This window comes from Acanthisitta chloris, unplaced genomic scaffold, assembly GCF_000695815.1.
Source record: "Acanthisitta chloris isolate BGI_N310 unplaced genomic scaffold, ASM69581v1 scaffold46000, whole genome shotgun sequence".
In the NCBI taxonomy this organism is placed as follows: domain Eukaryota; kingdom Metazoa; phylum Chordata; class Aves; order Passeriformes; family Acanthisittidae; genus Acanthisitta; species Acanthisitta chloris.
This window is the reverse complement of record NW_008650788.1, coordinates 8765-24759: the sequence shown is the minus strand read 5'-3', so window position 1 is coordinate 24759 and position 15995 is coordinate 8765. Positions and strand designations below refer to the sequence as shown.

Sequence of the window (15995 nt, the reverse complement as noted above, 5' to 3'; positions counted from 1 at the left end):
TTTACAAACCCCCGTGGATAAACTTCCAAAGGAAGAATGTATGTGTGTATAGATCCAACATTTGGAAGCTCATTTGCTGTTAAACTTACATCTCTTTCTGGAATGTTTCTAATGTTTCCATTCAGTTATTTGTTTGACTCCTTGTTGTCTCTTCCTTTCAGTCACTGGACATGGCTGGCAACCAGCTGACTTCTATCCCATCAGGCCTGCCAGAATCTCTGGAATATCTGTATCTTCAGAACAACAAGATCACAACAATTTCAGAGAATGCCTTTGAATCCACGCCCAAAATAAAGGGGATTTACCTCAGGTAAGCTCAACTTTCCACTTACATGGTTTTCTTCTTCGTCCACCTTACAATTGCTTGCTTTTTAGAAAGGATTTTAAATCCTAACTTTCTAAACAACCATCTTTGTTTTATAGAAGTGTGTGATGAAACTATGTTCATCTGCTCAGGCAAGACATGGGTACATATAATAAGCTCTTTCTGTTGGGAGAGCTTGGCCTTTCTGTGCTTATTAGAATGGATTGGGCACGTTAGAAATGAATGTTAGAACATTAATGTTTAACATTATGTCTTATTCCGATATCAGCTGTGAGCCAAAAGTTTGCAGCCCACTTGTAGGAGTACAGCTTTGCCTGTGTCTGCTGGCCCTGGATTTTGACAAAATTCCCCTCCAGTGAGCGCTGTGTGACTAATCTCGAAGTTGTGCTCGTTCCCTTGATAGCTTTGTCAGAGACAAGTGGCAAGTTTCAACTCTGACAGTGACATGACTAAGTTTAGAAGCTTCTCTGTTGTTTTTTCCCCACTCTGTCACTTGGATGAGGACTTTGTTTTTATAGGTGACAGAGACTGACCTTTTTTACACATAATGTAAACTCACAGTAACGTAACTGATCTAAGTAGAGATTTATACCAGAAGAAGTGAAGCAAGAATCTCTCCCAGTAATATATTCCATTTTAATCTGATAGAACCTTATTGAAAATATTAACTAGAAATAATTTATGAATCCCTGCAGAATATTTGATTAAACTGATCCAATGGCTGTGCTCAAAAAGCCTGTGCTGCTAGCAGCACAAGACTAAATATGGTCTTATTTTGTCTGCATGCAGCTAAACTGCTCCTTAGTTCTGAATAGTTCTGGAGCATACCTTTTTGGAAGAATGCTTCCATACCAGGCAAATAAAATTACAAAGTCTGGTGTAAATTAGAGCAGTCTGTCTATTCAGCTGCTCACATTTATGAGATTTTAGTGAATGCTTGGATGAGAACCAGAAACCACATACCACATTCTATATTTCTATATAAAGAAAAAAGGAATTTGCAAAACAGTTTTGCTAACATATTCAGGAGGCAACTCCACCCAGGCTAAGTCATATTTTTTTAATGGGAGACTATTAATCACTGCTGTGCTGTGAAACAATAATATACATATGGAGTATTATATGCTTTTAAGCGTGCTCAAGGGAACAGGCCAAGAAGTATATGTAAAAAGTTCTTAAATGGCAGATTAATTTATTTGTATTCATGGAAACCCAAATAAGATGAGAAATTCTTGCATGTTGCTTTGTTTCCAGGGGTTGCTTTGTACCAGTATTTTGAGTGTTGTGGGTGAAGAATGAAACTATCAAGGGGGGACACAGAATCTCATGAAAAATCGAGTTACACTTTGAAATGTGGGCTATGGAGCAGATGCCTTTCCTCTCTGGGAAGGAAGAAGCAGAATATCAAGAGAAAAGAATCTGTGGGGGAGAAATTCCAATATTATGATTTCCCATCCAGAGGAGTCAGCACTTCTAGAGTGCTGCTGTGGGTCAGCGTAAAGTTAGAGGAACTTGGGTCAGTGTAAAGTTAAGGCAGCTCTGCAGAATGGTTTCCTCCTAGTCTCATTTCTGTGTTGCATAGGAGAATGGGTTTATGTTAACAGGAAGGTCTTTCTGTTTGTTTACAGGTTTAATAAAATTGCAGTTGGAGCACTGAAAGAAAGTACCTTCCAAAACCTAAAGCACTTACAGGTACTGGATATTGAAGGGAACCTTGAATTCAGCAACAGTTCAAAGAATAAGGATGACTCAGAAGAGGAAATGGAAGATGAGGAAGAGGAAGAGGAGGAGGAAGAAGAACTGAGATAAAATGTGAACTCACACAATTACACCATGTGGGAGGTAACAACTGTAGTTTAATTAAATCAAGGACCCAATTCTCAGACTTTTGTGTAAATAATTCTGATTTACATACATGATTGAAGAAGAGTAAGTGAATGTCTGAGCCCTAGACTCAAAGACTTCCCCAAAAACATGACTGTGAATTGCAAATCAAAAAGGATTGAAAATACATTACTTTGTAAAATAAGTGGTCAGTATATATCTGTGTTTTCTCAGTGGCAATGGACTGTTCATAGTGTCTTCTCCTTATGACAAAATAGTCAGATACGAAGGTCCTTGTTTACTAATTCTGAAAAAAAATGAAAAGGTATTTTATGATACTTTTAAGCAACTATTTGAAAAGGAAACAAAGAACAAGCCCTGAAGCTTACTGATGCAGAAGACCATGTGAGCTGAAAATGGATTAAAAAATTAGACAAATGAATGTAAGATTAGACCCATTGGTGCCTGTTAAACATGGCATTAAGATTGCAACCTCTGTCTCAAGCAGTGCTTAAATCACTGACCATTTGGAGGGAGTGGGAAGATTATGCTATGTTTGGTATATTCCTTATGGAAAGAATAGTCTCTTTAGTTGAGTCTCTTTTTTTTTCAACTGCAGAAGAAAAGGTGAAGGGAGAATGATGTTTGAAGAATAGGCTCTTTCCATACGCATAGTTATCTGCTTAATGTATGTCTTAAACATCTTATGTTCAAAGATGATGAGGTTCAGGGCTACTCTACTTCTAGAGATCTAAACTCTGAGAGTGGAAAAAAGTTTTATTTCTGTCCCTAATCAACATTTTATTATGAGAATGACACAAGGAATTTCTAGCAACAGTGTTCGTACACTTAAAAGATGATGAGGCTTGAAAAGGGCAGGAGCTACTCGGAAAGTCAAACATTAGACCTCCTGACTGGGCTATATGAAGACTTTGTGAGAAAAGATATAATTTATATCTACAGACTTGGAGTACATATAACTTGAAAATCAATTCATCTCTGGTTTAGTTTGGGGCACGTGTGACATGTCAGCAGGTACTAAGTTTATCTTATTCTGAACTCTGTATTCCATTATGTGATTTATTTTATTTTTCTGGGTTTTTTTTCAGGAAAACATATGGAAAATTACATATATGTCTATGTGTATATGTCTATAGAGATATACAGAGAACACTTAGCAAAACGTGCAATGAATTACGCAGAAACTGTCGTGGCACTGGGCCAGGCTCATGGAAGACTGTGTGTTACAGTGCCTTATTCAGGGGGAGACCCTGAATGCCTTTCCAAAGCTTCCAAAGCATCTTATACAAGACCCAGGATCATAAGGGATTGCTCTGGAACTCACAAAAGCTGGCTTTTGTTTCTTCTGTTTCTCTTCCTTCACTGTTTCCATCTGTAATAACAATATGGGACTGTTTTGAGCACATGCCTTCAAATGCCATTTTTGTCACTGCATTTTAAGTGAACCATGTATATGCTTCTTTTCTTCTCCTCCACCCCAAAGAAGATGCTGTTGATCAGGCAAGATGAATATTTGCAGTATTTTGATGTGCAGAGCAGTGTATGAGGCATTTTGGTCACCAAGTAGCAGTAATAATTCTGGATGCAACTCTTCCTCTGTTATAACAATGTGTATATTTGGATGAGATAAACAAAGTAAGGCTGGATCCCATAATATTTTATCTCTACTGCCAAAGCCTGCAGTATATTCCTGTTTTAGAAAGGTTTTAAGATAAAACAATTGCTCTTGTGAATATATATATATATATATATAAATCTGTATGTTTGCTTTTCAGAGCTTTGGTAAAGTTTGTCTTGCTGTTGGTTGCCTCTGTGGCAGTTGTGTGAATGTCTCTGAAGGTATGATCAGAGGGTGGAGTGACAGTATGAAGTGTAATTTATGTGGTACAATTTTAGTGTATCTCATTCACATTAAGACTCAGGAGTGGAATTAATGATGTAAGAGAGGTGAGTGTGGGCTGCCTTAGGAGAAAACTGTTATGTGTCAAGAGAAATTTCCTCCTTTAGTTGAAGTGTGGAGACAGTGCCTGGTGTCATGCTCTCTTAAATCCTTGCCTATTTTATGATGCTGAGTATTCTCAGCTTCTGTTGGAATCATGGATAATAAGGAAACCAAGCAAAAGAAGGCCCATAGAGGTACAAGTTTCTTATCTGATTTTAATGTTCTTCATCTGCTTGCTGAAATTGTCTTGTCTTTTGAGGATTTCTGATTGAGCACATGTTGTTTTGCATACTGCATTCCAGGATTTACTTGGAAACACAGTTGGCTTAATTTTTTACCAGCTGTTTTCCTGCTGGAGAAGATCTAGTTCTACACTCTCCCTTTGGGTTCTTACAGACACATGACAGTAATTTCAGGCTGTTATTTCCTACCTTAGACAATCCAAGACAGTCATGAATCATAGAATTCAAGATTGCTTCCTGAAGAAATAAAAGCTTGACCCTCAAAATTGCAAAAGCCACACATTTTTGAGTGTCATCTGTACAGCTGAGCAGTAAAATAGCCTTCCAGCTGACTGCTGGGGATAGATTTCTATGTAAAATGTTTAGAGTGTAGCTCAAGTCAATTAACTGTCTCCAACAAACACCAGTGCAAGTTTTGCCAGTCTTCAGTGAAACAGCTAATTTATTAAACTCCTGAATAACCTGAGAATATGCAGATTCGTACAGTTTTGTGGAGAACTGCTCTATTATCTTTTAACTTCAGTCCCTTACACTGTGATTCTGTGCAAAGTCAGGTGCCTCAGACTCCTTTTGCTTCTCTGGAGAGTCTGATGCAGTGAGTGCAGGGGTGAAGATACATTTGAGCACCTGTAGAATCACGCCCAAAGTGTCAGGATGGTCCATAGACTGTTAAGCTTCTCAAGCAAGAGCAGCCTTTGCCAAAGAGACCCACCTGCAATTAAAGGAGTGTACAGGGTAGACCAGAAAGATTTAGGAAACCCTTTTCCAAGTTTATTTCAAAATAATTGCATACTGAATCTGCCCTTTAAATGGGACAATGTTTACCAGCAGAAAGATAAAAAATAAAATAAAGACACTGCTCTACCCCAGTAAAAGCCTCAAACACCCCAAGTCTTTTGATCATTGTGTGAGACATCAATGACAGAGAACTGCAAGTCTGATTCCTTCCTTATCTGGTACCATCAGCACCTATGACAGTGGATATAATACTGTCAAACCAAACTGGCAGTTTGCTTCTTTCTTTCAAAGGAGTAAGAGGCTCCATGAGATATGTTGAGGAATAATCAGAAGTCCATGAGACTAGGCCCACATATTGTTTTGACTGTGGGTGGTACCTGTAATCCAAAGGTCCAACCCAGAGAGTTGGGATTTGGCCTTTTCTTAGGCCACAAAAAGGCAACACAAGTCTTTTTTCCATGTAATTGTCTTTCTGTGAATTGCTTGGATTTGGGAAAGAGAAGAATCAAAAGTTTTTAAGGCTGAGATAGATGTATGAATAGTGAAAACAGAGTCTAAAACATTCAGTTGGCAACTTTAATCTCTAAGTGTGCATTTACACATGCTTGGTATTCCTGCCTGGTCTGTGTTCAGGCTGGGGTCTGAAGTTATTTGCTGTTTTTCTTTTAAAAGCCACATTTTCCCAAAATGGAGGTAAATGGGATTTTTCCAAGCTACGATTTTTCACAGCAACAGGAGTACAAATGCAGCATGTGAGCTATAAAGAATTAATCGGGTGCTAAAAATAGCCCCTGGGTAATGAGCTTTTATTTCAGATGGTGGGCACGGAGCCCATCTGTGTCTGCAGTGTGGACAGGCCATTCTGCAGCCTCTGCCTTAGATGGGAACAGGGCATGGCCCTGATGGTCTTTGCAGCTTTCTGGGCTGCAAACCACTCCAACTTCTGCTGCAATGCACGATTTTCCAAATTCCTTGCTGCTCTTCATATTACATTTGTACCTTCATTTCCAAGTGGTGAAGGCTGAGATGGAGGGCTGGATAAGGACAGAGTGGGGAGGACCTAGACTCTGGCAGGGGCCTGTCTCCCATCCCTGGGCAGTGGAGCTGCAGAGGTACTTGCTCCTGGCAGCAGCAGGGAACAAGCGCTCCTCTCATCCCTGTTCCTCTGGGCTCCTTTCCCCATTCTCCCCCTCACCCCTGTTCCTTTGGGCTCCTTTCCCCATTCTCCCCCTCATCCCTGTTCCTTTGGGCTCCTTTCCCCATTCTCCCCCTCATCCCTGTTCCTTCAGACTCCTTTCCCATTCTCCCCCTCGTCCCTGTCCCTCTGAGCTCCCTGCCCCATGGCCATCCCCTCCCAAGGCCTGGGGCACCCAGGACCTGCTCCAGACCCACTGCTGCCTCCACACACCCTCCCCTTGCTCTTGCCCCACACTGTGTCCCTCCAGGCAACCCCATGGATTGCTATTTGGGAGGTTTGGGAAAAAAAACTGCTCAGGGTAACTATCTTCCTCAGAGGTTTTGTCTCCCCTCATGGGGTTATGCCCTACGCCCGCTCTGAGGCGCTCAGGGTGGTGCAGGGAGCCTGTGTCCCCACATTCACAGGCTCCTCCTGCCTCCAGCAGGCAAAACTGTCCCCCAGGGGAGCAGTCTCCATGCCCAGGCTGTGAGGGGAGCAGCACCCCTGGCCATGGAGGTGGCACAAGGCTGAGGTGCGATGGCACTGGAGTCTCTCTGCAAGGAGCCGCGGGAGCTGTCGGTGCCCCGGAGTGCCCAGCCGTGAGGGGTGAGCTGTGGGACGCCTGGCCATGCTGGCAGGGAGGGAGGCAGGACGAGGGGCAGAGGGGTCAGGGCCCTCCGTGGTGTGGTGAACAGGGTCCTGCTCTGGCACAGGGCTCTCACCACACCACGCTCTGGTGTTTGGGGTTCAAGTGCAACTTTTAATGAAACAGAAGTGCTTTACACAGTATGTAGATACTCTTCTAAGGGGAAAAAAGAGAATTAAAAAAAGGAGAAAAAAACCTCCAAGAGGAGACTTTGGCTGCAATTGGAGTGGGGATGCGGTGGGGCAGGGGAGGCAGCTCCTGGGGATGCACTGCAGAGCTGGCAGTGGGACAGCATCCCTGGGGGCTGTGCTGGGGCTGGGCCAGGCAGCCCAAGAGCTGCTGTGTCTGCTCTGCTGAAGAATCGCTGCTTTGGGGACTTGGAGATTATTTGTCTTAGCTCCCGCTCATAAATACTGCAGGATTGTACATTAAAAGGCCAGCTGGGGAAAGGATCCTCCAGCTCCTGCAGGTGCTGAAGACATGGGCTGGCAGGGATGCTACTAAGGCATCTGTGGGACAAACCTCCTCCTCTTCTGCTGCTGTGCAGGATGGACAGAGGGGACTTTTCCTGAGCAGCCTGAGGATCTGGAATGGCAGGTGTTAGGTATATGCAGGAGTGAGGCTATGGACCTACATTAACAAAGTGGATAAGAATGGGAAGTATCCTCTTCACTGGGACCCCACTGACTTTTCTTCTGCTCCCAGTGTCCCACACAGAGAGAAGAGGCAGGAAGGGTCTGATCAAAACATCATGATTCTTCTCTCTTGACAGTGGCTCCTGGTGGTAAGTAAGAGTTTAGCTTATGATGCTGTTTGGCACCATGTTAACCATAGAATCACAGAATAATCAAGAGTTGGAAGGGATCCTTGAAGATCATCTAGTCCAGCTCCTTGACTGAGCCCACTAACAGTTTTGCAAATTTTGCTTACAAAAAAAGTAGGCAAATCTATTCTTATTTAATAAGAATAAATACACAATTTACAAATAGTTTTTTTGATGGGAAGCAGCCTCTGTGATGAAGTTCAGTATCCTGTTAATTGATTTCACTCTACACTGTAATATTGGTGAAACTTTCTTCCTGGATTTAGGAATAGTTGTCATAAGAATTTTAGCATATATAGAGTTTTATATAATATGAACTGAGCTTTGTTTTTTCAAGATATTTCCTTCTCTAATAGGGTCAATTTATGGAGGTCATTGCAATTGCTTTATTATGTTGCTAATAATACAAGAATGGTAAGTAAATTCCCTAAAGAACTCCATTTCCTTTAGTGAGGAAAATATTGGTGTACCCTGTAGCTCTGATTCATGCTGCTATTGTAAAGTCATCCAGATGTGAGATATATGTGGAGGCAAGGGATGATAAATGTGTTCTAATAATCCAGTATACAAAGTATTTCCATAAAAATTCTTCAGTAGTATCCAAGGACATTAAACAGCCCATCAATAAAGTCTTTCTTTAAATGGTTTTGAATCAGGCAAAGGCTGTTTTAATGCACAGTTGTACAGGCTATCTCAAGTTTTCCCCATGATAGTTCCAGCATCTGTTTTTGGCATATGGTTATGATAATGCTCAGAACATTGCTTCTGATAAAATTTTGTATTGATTTTCAGTATTTTCAGCTCCTGTTGCATACAAGAAATTAATGAGATTCATGCTTTTATTGCTTGGGATGTAATTGTGTGTTTGTTGACAGTCATCAAAAAAATTATCTTCAAAAAAGTCTTAGGATATGCCTTTTGTACAGAATTAAGATTAACTTTGATTGCTTACCCAGCACTCTAGATCTCTCCACTTCCTTGTGGCAGACCTCTGTTTTGGGTATGTTTAATTCAAATGTAGCAGTTGAATAGAACTCGAAGCACTTCACTGATGTGCTGAAGACAGTTGAGTTTCCGTACTGTGAGGCAACTCATCAGCCACAGCTTTAATCATTTCACACTGGAAGACTCCCCTTGGTTGTTCCTACTCTCTCTGTAAAACAGGTAGGAAGAGCCAAAGTGAATCTTTCCATATCAAATCAGGCAGGAACAACCAAAGTGAGCCTTCCAGGTTGTTCCCACCTGCATTCAGAGAGGGGCTGAACAAAATGTCTGGGGTGTAGATCATCTCTAATACCTTTTGTGGAATTTGCTCTGAGGAGCTGCAGATGACTTGCACAGAAGGTGTGGAGCTGTACATTAGTCCTCTCCTAACTGGAGAGCTTTGAGACTTGCTTTCTGAACTTTCTCCTAGAGCTAGCTCCAGCCACAGTGCTGGATGGATACCCTCCTGACCATTCTCATTCCTCCCTCCCCAGGTGTTTGGTTGGGAGGGATTTAATGTCAGAGAAATGCTTTCTTCTGTTTAAAAAAATCAAGAAGGCTGGATGAGTTATTCCAAGCCAATAGTTGTCCATTTATTAATTAAACTATCAATAAAGACCACCCAAAGCTTGGTACTTTGGGTTTATTTTTGAGAAAACTCATTAAATATTAAAGAAATATTTAAAGCATTTAAATGGAAAAGAAGATGGAAGATTTGGGTTGAAAATGCTCAGTTTGATTTAGTTCTGTATACTTTCCACATGTTTTTAATAGCCTAGTGGTAAAACTCAATAAAACCACTAGAAGCAATGAAATCATAATGAAACATCTCGAGGTCAGTCTTGTTTTTCTTTTGGTTTTGCCATTTAGCCCATCCAGTCTTTGTAGCAGATGTAATGTGAGATATCTGTGAACATAAAACACTTTTTGTTTTGCTTCCCCTACTTTTTCCATCTTATTAAAATACCTTTTATTTCTGGAGTGGGGGGAGCTAGAGATATTAAATCCTTATTAGGAAAGTTCAAAAGCAACAATTAACTAGAGTAAGTTTCATGTGGTGGGTCAGGTCCTGCCTTTCAGCTGGAATTGTGTGCAGAAGCACAGCAGCATGCAGTTCATTGCTGAATGAAATGCAGATACCTCTTTGTGCTGAAAGATGAGTGATTTTAAAGCAACAGATGCAGAACTCTGTGTCTTGCAGAACAAAAACTCCTGTGACGGAACCCGAAAAGCACAACTCTGACCTACCTGAGCACATCTGTAATTCCCAGTGGGATGGGAAGCCTGGAGTTTTGTATGACATGAGAGCTATTCAGGAGCAACACTGGCTTGTTCTTGTGCTGGGCTGAGTGCCCTGTGCTGGTTTGGAAGGAAGGAGAACTGTAAAGGGGTGACCAGTAATGCCTGTGGATACCTGCAGACTTGCCTCTAGTGACTGTCCATAAGCAGGAGCTTCGTGAGGAGAGGGATGCCTTGCTCCCTCCCTACATCTCCAGCTGTTGGTACCTTCTCATCTTGGAGCCAGAAAGGAAAGGAGATTTGATTCTACTGCAGGAGAAGTGATTGAACCTTCTTCCTCTTCAGTACTCCCTATCTTGTCTTTCTGAAGCCTTCTGTGCTCGTTCCCCAAAATACCACTCTCTCAGTAACAGACTGCTGTGATTTTATTTGACAGCCTGTAAAATTTCTGAAATATCCTGTGACACAAGTCTGCCAAAATTCACAGCTGTGCCAAATCCATTCCCATATATCATCTTCTAGGCAATGGAGATGCAACTGTTGCAGCTTGATAACTGATGGAATCTAAGGTTTTGTCACTTAAAACAGAACCCTGGCAATTCTGTGGATGTTGTGAGTAGTGATCCTGTGCTTCCAGAGAGATAGAAGTGGCTAATCCAAGGTAATCATAAGAGTCCTCTTTCATGTGTTGTGTAACTGTCTCAGTTTTCCGCTCATTTATCCATACCAGACATCACCCTGCTGAATTAGAAAAGGACTTTTTCTCTGTTTATAGATGGGAAGCAAACCCTGCATTCTTGTGGTCACTTGACCATGAGATCACATGAGAAGTCTGAGTGAATTAATGAACTGACCCCTCAAGCAGTGAAGTGACCACCCTTCCTGTTCGATTAATCTCATCCCTTTGGGGTTTTGAGGGACAAACCCTCTTGTAAATTCCAGAAGTATCAAGCAGTGTGCTCCGAATTAGTTAGCGAGGAATTAATTTTGAGCATCTGTTGCCCCTTGAGCTGTAGGTGAAATCACAGGCTAAAGTGAGAAATCTAATACATGTATTTCATTTGCAGCTCAGCCTTTAGTGAATGGATGCATTACATTTGTCTATTCTGGGGCCTCTTTTCCAAATGCAGCAAAGTCAGATATTTTCCAGCCATTATTACTGCAGAAAGATATGCTCTCCCACTGCAAGACAGGCAACAGTAGCATCCCTGTAGAAAAACCTGCATTGCTTTCTCTCCTCACTGTATTGAGTCTTCAGCTGGAGGGCTGTGATCCCAGCCAGGCTAGTGCCTGGAGGGGAAAACCAGAAATTCCTCACTGCCACTGTGTGTGTAATGAAAGGGCTTTCTTGCTAAAAACACACCTGGGTGTTCAGCAGAGACACAGAGGACTTAGTATTGGGCAAGATCAAAGGCAGCCTGAGTTTTCTAAATTCATTTCCCAGGTGACACATTTTGTTTGCACATATCAACCACCTTCTGCTAGTACTTACCTCATTTTTATGGAAAGCACAGAAAGGACTGAGGTCATTTCCAACACTGTCCATCTGGCTTGAAGATGAAGTTTTCTGTCTGCTTTGAAAGTATTACAGATCAGTTCAGTGTTGTTAGAAAGGGACTAAAATGGATGTTTGTTGTAGAATAGAAAGCAAGAGCTCATCCAGTGGGGATATTACAGAGTTACTGTGCCATCTGAGTGCTTAGAATTGCTGGTATAGCACGGAGGGTGTCTACAATTTAATGCTCTGGCTAATTTAGATCATCTTATTTGTATGTTGGGATGCATATTCAGGTGGCACAAATAAGTTTAGCTGCAATTAAGTAATATAAGTGGAATCCATTAAGACGAGCTGAGAATATGAGCTACTGCATTAGTTCTATAAACTTCTGTATTTGGGTTGGCAGCCAAAAGGTCTTGGGAGTTAGTGCTCTGGTTGTGTCTCTCTCTCCCAGTTCTAATTCCTACACAAGGATTTATTACAGCCATTCAGCACTTCAAAACTTCCTTGGCATTGGCAAAATCCTTGAGAACCTGTTTTAATATGTCTTTAATGATGTTTTATGCTACAACAATCTGCAGTGGCTTCTTTCCTCTCAGTAGTACCATCAGAGCGATGCATAACAACAACTGCATCTGATAAGTGTGTGTTAATTTGGGTTACTTCCTAAAGTATTTCTTCCACAGCTGTAGACAATGCACCACCTTCCTTAATTATCTCCTCTCCCTCCTCAAGGCTCTTCCCCTGTGCCTTATGCATACTTTAATTGGCTAAGATCCCTTTCTTTTTAGCAGGGGGAGGCAACTTCAAAATAAGATTGAATGTTGCCAGTTAAGAAATATGTTCTCTCCACATATGCTTGAAAGCATTCCATGCAAACTGTTGTAATTAGTGATTGATTGGTTGATTGATTGATTTTTTTAATATAAAAGTTTTGAGACCATAAAGGTCACATGTTTGTTTTTATGCTCTGAAAGCAGGAGAAACGTATTTACCAACACAAAGCTTGCACTCTAACTTCATAATCAACAGCTTTGTTACTTTTGTTGGAAGGAAGTGTGATTATAGCTGGATAATGTGAACAGATCCATGCATACAAATATGTCACGGAACCTACTGCTAGTCTAATTGCACTGTGCATCAAGCTGCTTGACAACACACACCGTGAGACACAGAAAATAGCTAATTGGAGGAAAACTTACCATAAAAATTATCATAACTTCAGTGTTTGCCTCTCCCCAGCTAACACTGGTGTCTTGTGTTCAGTACAGAATGGCTGCAGCTCCAGTCAAGGTCACAATATACTAAGCAACTTATATTTGCCAGAACAAAGAACTAAACTGCCTTAGGTGTCTGGTTAGCAGCATTTCATACCACAAATGATACAGGCTGGGTGAGAAACTGGACCACTGCCTTCTTCCCAGCTGAACAGGAGGCACATAGTGGTGAAAACCCCAAGTTTTAAAGATCCAAACACTACAATGTCAAAACCACAATGCATTTCAAATCTGCAAAGCACAACTAGACACTCTGAATAAGGTTTGAATGCAGAAAGGTAATTTTAAACTAGCCTCTGGATTCCATAAAAAGATGCCTTCACACACACATTACCTACTTGCCAATACCTGATGGGCAAAACTGTGGTTTTCTTTGTTGTGTAGAACTGGTGCAGCACTACTGGCTGCTTTTTCTGGTCTTTGATGCTTTATCTCATCTGAAACCCTCCTTGCAGAAGTCACAGCTTCTAGAGCACTGGAGCTGACTTAGATCTCTTGAGACATGACTACTCTGAAGAGTGTCAGACCAAGGAAGATGTCTCAGGCAAGCAGGCAAAATGATTAGCACTTTGTAGTTAGCCAAAGGTTGTAGGTGGCTGAGGAAGAAGGTGGTGGTAAGGCTAGCAGCATTTTCTGCTTGGCAAACCATGGCACATTGGTGTGTGTGCAGACTCTCTGAAACACTTAGTTTGGAACTACTTATTCCACATCTTGGATCTACTTGGCCCCTTTCCTCATCATTTTTACCCATGCAAAGTGATTGTAAAGTGATAGATGACTGGCAGGATTCTACTATCACTTTATGTAGCTGTAACTGTGTGAAGTTCAAACCTTATGTTTGCTTTTTGGGCAAAGCTGGCTTGCAGAGATCCTGCCCTCTGCACATGCCCTTACCCTGTTTCATCCCTGGCTGCTTGATCTTGTCCCTGCATCACCCTTTCACTTGTGTTGACACAACTGTCTGTTAGGCCTATGCTAAAAACATATGTGAACTGGTTTGAATTAAAAATACTTCTCATCTGATTCTTTGTCTGGCCTCATAAATAATTGGGTCTGTACAGCTGGGAGAGGAGAGGCGGCAGAGCAGGGAGGAATGGACGGCTGGGGGAGGGGGAAGGAGACCCCCTGGAGCTGCCAGTGCTGCCGAGATGAAAAGGATCAGACGCTGTGTTTGTCAGCTAGTGCTTCTGCCCATTCAGGGAGGCACAGACCAGCCTTGGCTCTCCCAAACCACTCAGTTCAGTGACACTGTAGAGCAGGTCCATTACAGCACTTGTTCTGGAGCAAATGGTTCTGACTCATTTCAGTTCTTCCCTGTTCTTTGTGTTCTGTGTTTGTTGTTTTCACTCGAGGGTCAGATCAAGAAAATAGTTACCAACTCTTTGTATTTTCAAATGAATACATAATTTCTGAGGAATTATAGGCAAAGGGGTCATATGTGTGTTCTTTCTGGGTTTACTATTTGATAATGAAACTACCTGTACTACAGTGTTCTGAGGCAACTCATTACTGCATGAAATAGTCTGAACAGGAACCCTCAAAAAAGAAGTGAATATGCACATCCCAGGAAAACCACTAATCATCTGCTTCTGGTGAATGCAGAAATTGTCCTTTCTGACTGGGTTGTTTTTTCTCAGCAGATGAGAGGAGCATATTAGAATACCAGGCACAGGTTATCTGAAACTGCTATGCCACAAATAGCTAAATATAATCTGTCGAGTGTATTGGTATGAACTGGTATGTAATCTCTGGATCAAATCCCAGCTTTTCATAAGGTCTCATCACTCTCACTCTCCATTTTGGCAGAGAAATAACAAGACACTAAGAGTAGAAGAGCACAGACAGCTTGTTTTGAAATGGCAGGTTTATTAAAAATGTTCTCTATCACAAACATTGGAAACAAACTCAGCAGATTTTACTGTAACTGACTCAGTAGATGGTGGAAAGGGAGTAACTGTCAATGTAGATCAACCACTGAATTATGAGAAATAACAGGCCAGTTTCCACAGCAAACTCCTCACAAAACTCCATTATTACTCAGCATCCTCAGGTTCCAGTTTGTGTTCAGTCTGCCCTTAGGATGCAGCACATGGTTCATGAGCTTGAGCTTTGAGTTTGTACATATTTACAGTAGAACAGCTACAGATTACAGGAGAGGACACGTTAGCACCAGTGCTTATGGATTAGGGCTCACATCGCCTCTGCCACTGCATGTGCATGGTACTGACTTTACTGAAGAGTTAGGTTAAAAAAAAGGTTAATAAATCTGGCACTTGGAAGGCAAACTGTGCTCTGCAGTGACCTAGGAATTCTCTGTGTTAGGGACCACACTTGAGTGCCTGTCTCTGAAGGCTGCCCAACAGTATTACCTGAATGTGCTTTCTTGCACAAACACACACTTCCATTCCCCTCTGCTTGGAGGGTGATTTAGTAACAGGTATAACCCCTTGAGACCAGGAAATTGGTGTGATTTTCTTACTGCTGTTCTAAAGCTAAGCACAAACTCTATATTTAGCAAATATTAGACAAAAGTAGTATCTTTAGCAGTTTTGGTAAAACATTTTCACATAGCAAAAAATTCTACATGAATACAGTGTTCATAGTTACTGAGATTCACAAAAAAAAAAAGGCTTTGGTTAGAAAATCAAAAAGGATAAATAAAAAAGACTTAAAAAAAAAAAGAAACCAAAGGAGTGTCAAATACTATATTGAAGTCAGATGAGTGCAGAATGAACCAGAAGTTGTCCATTAGTTAATTTTTCCATATTAAAATCTTCCACCTAAAGAAGCCCATGTCTCTTGCAAGCTGTGTGCCTTTGCTGACGTTCACAGCTGGTCTCCTAGCTCCAGTACAAGCAAGGTGGCGAGAATTCCACGGTTTCCTGTTCAAGGCAAAGAGTCCCTCTTCCAGCTGTGAGGTAGAGATTGGGTATCAGGTCACTGGTGTGTGATACACCACTGTGTAGCAGCTACACATTTGTTTCTAGTTCATTTATTTCAATAGTGCAGTGGTCTTTACTGTTGGATTTCTTAGTGTGATTCTCCACTGGACTTTCTTCTTGCTCCACTTGTACGGGTATATGGTGCTGAAACCCTTTCACTGTGTCTGGTCCACGAGATTCATTCATGGTCTTCACACAGCCATTTCTCTGGTAAGCCACAATCTGATGGATGTTAATAGGCTTAGTTTCACAGATCAATGGCACCTATGTGAAAAGCATTAAGATCTGGAATACTGCCACTGATTGCTGTATACAGT

At 41.5% G+C, this 15995-nt stretch overlaps 1 long non-coding RNA gene across 1 annotated transcript; it reads left to right on the top strand.

Moving 5' to 3' along the window:
• The first annotated feature begins 1950 nt into the window (after positions 1-1950).
• LOC103797713 lies at positions 1951-3944 on the top strand. Its single transcript, XR_624728.1, has 2 exons — positions 1951-2167; positions 3259-3944. It is a non-coding gene; the product is annotated as an uncharacterized LOC103797713 (long non-coding RNA).
• Positions 3945-15995: the final 12051 nt, after the last annotated feature.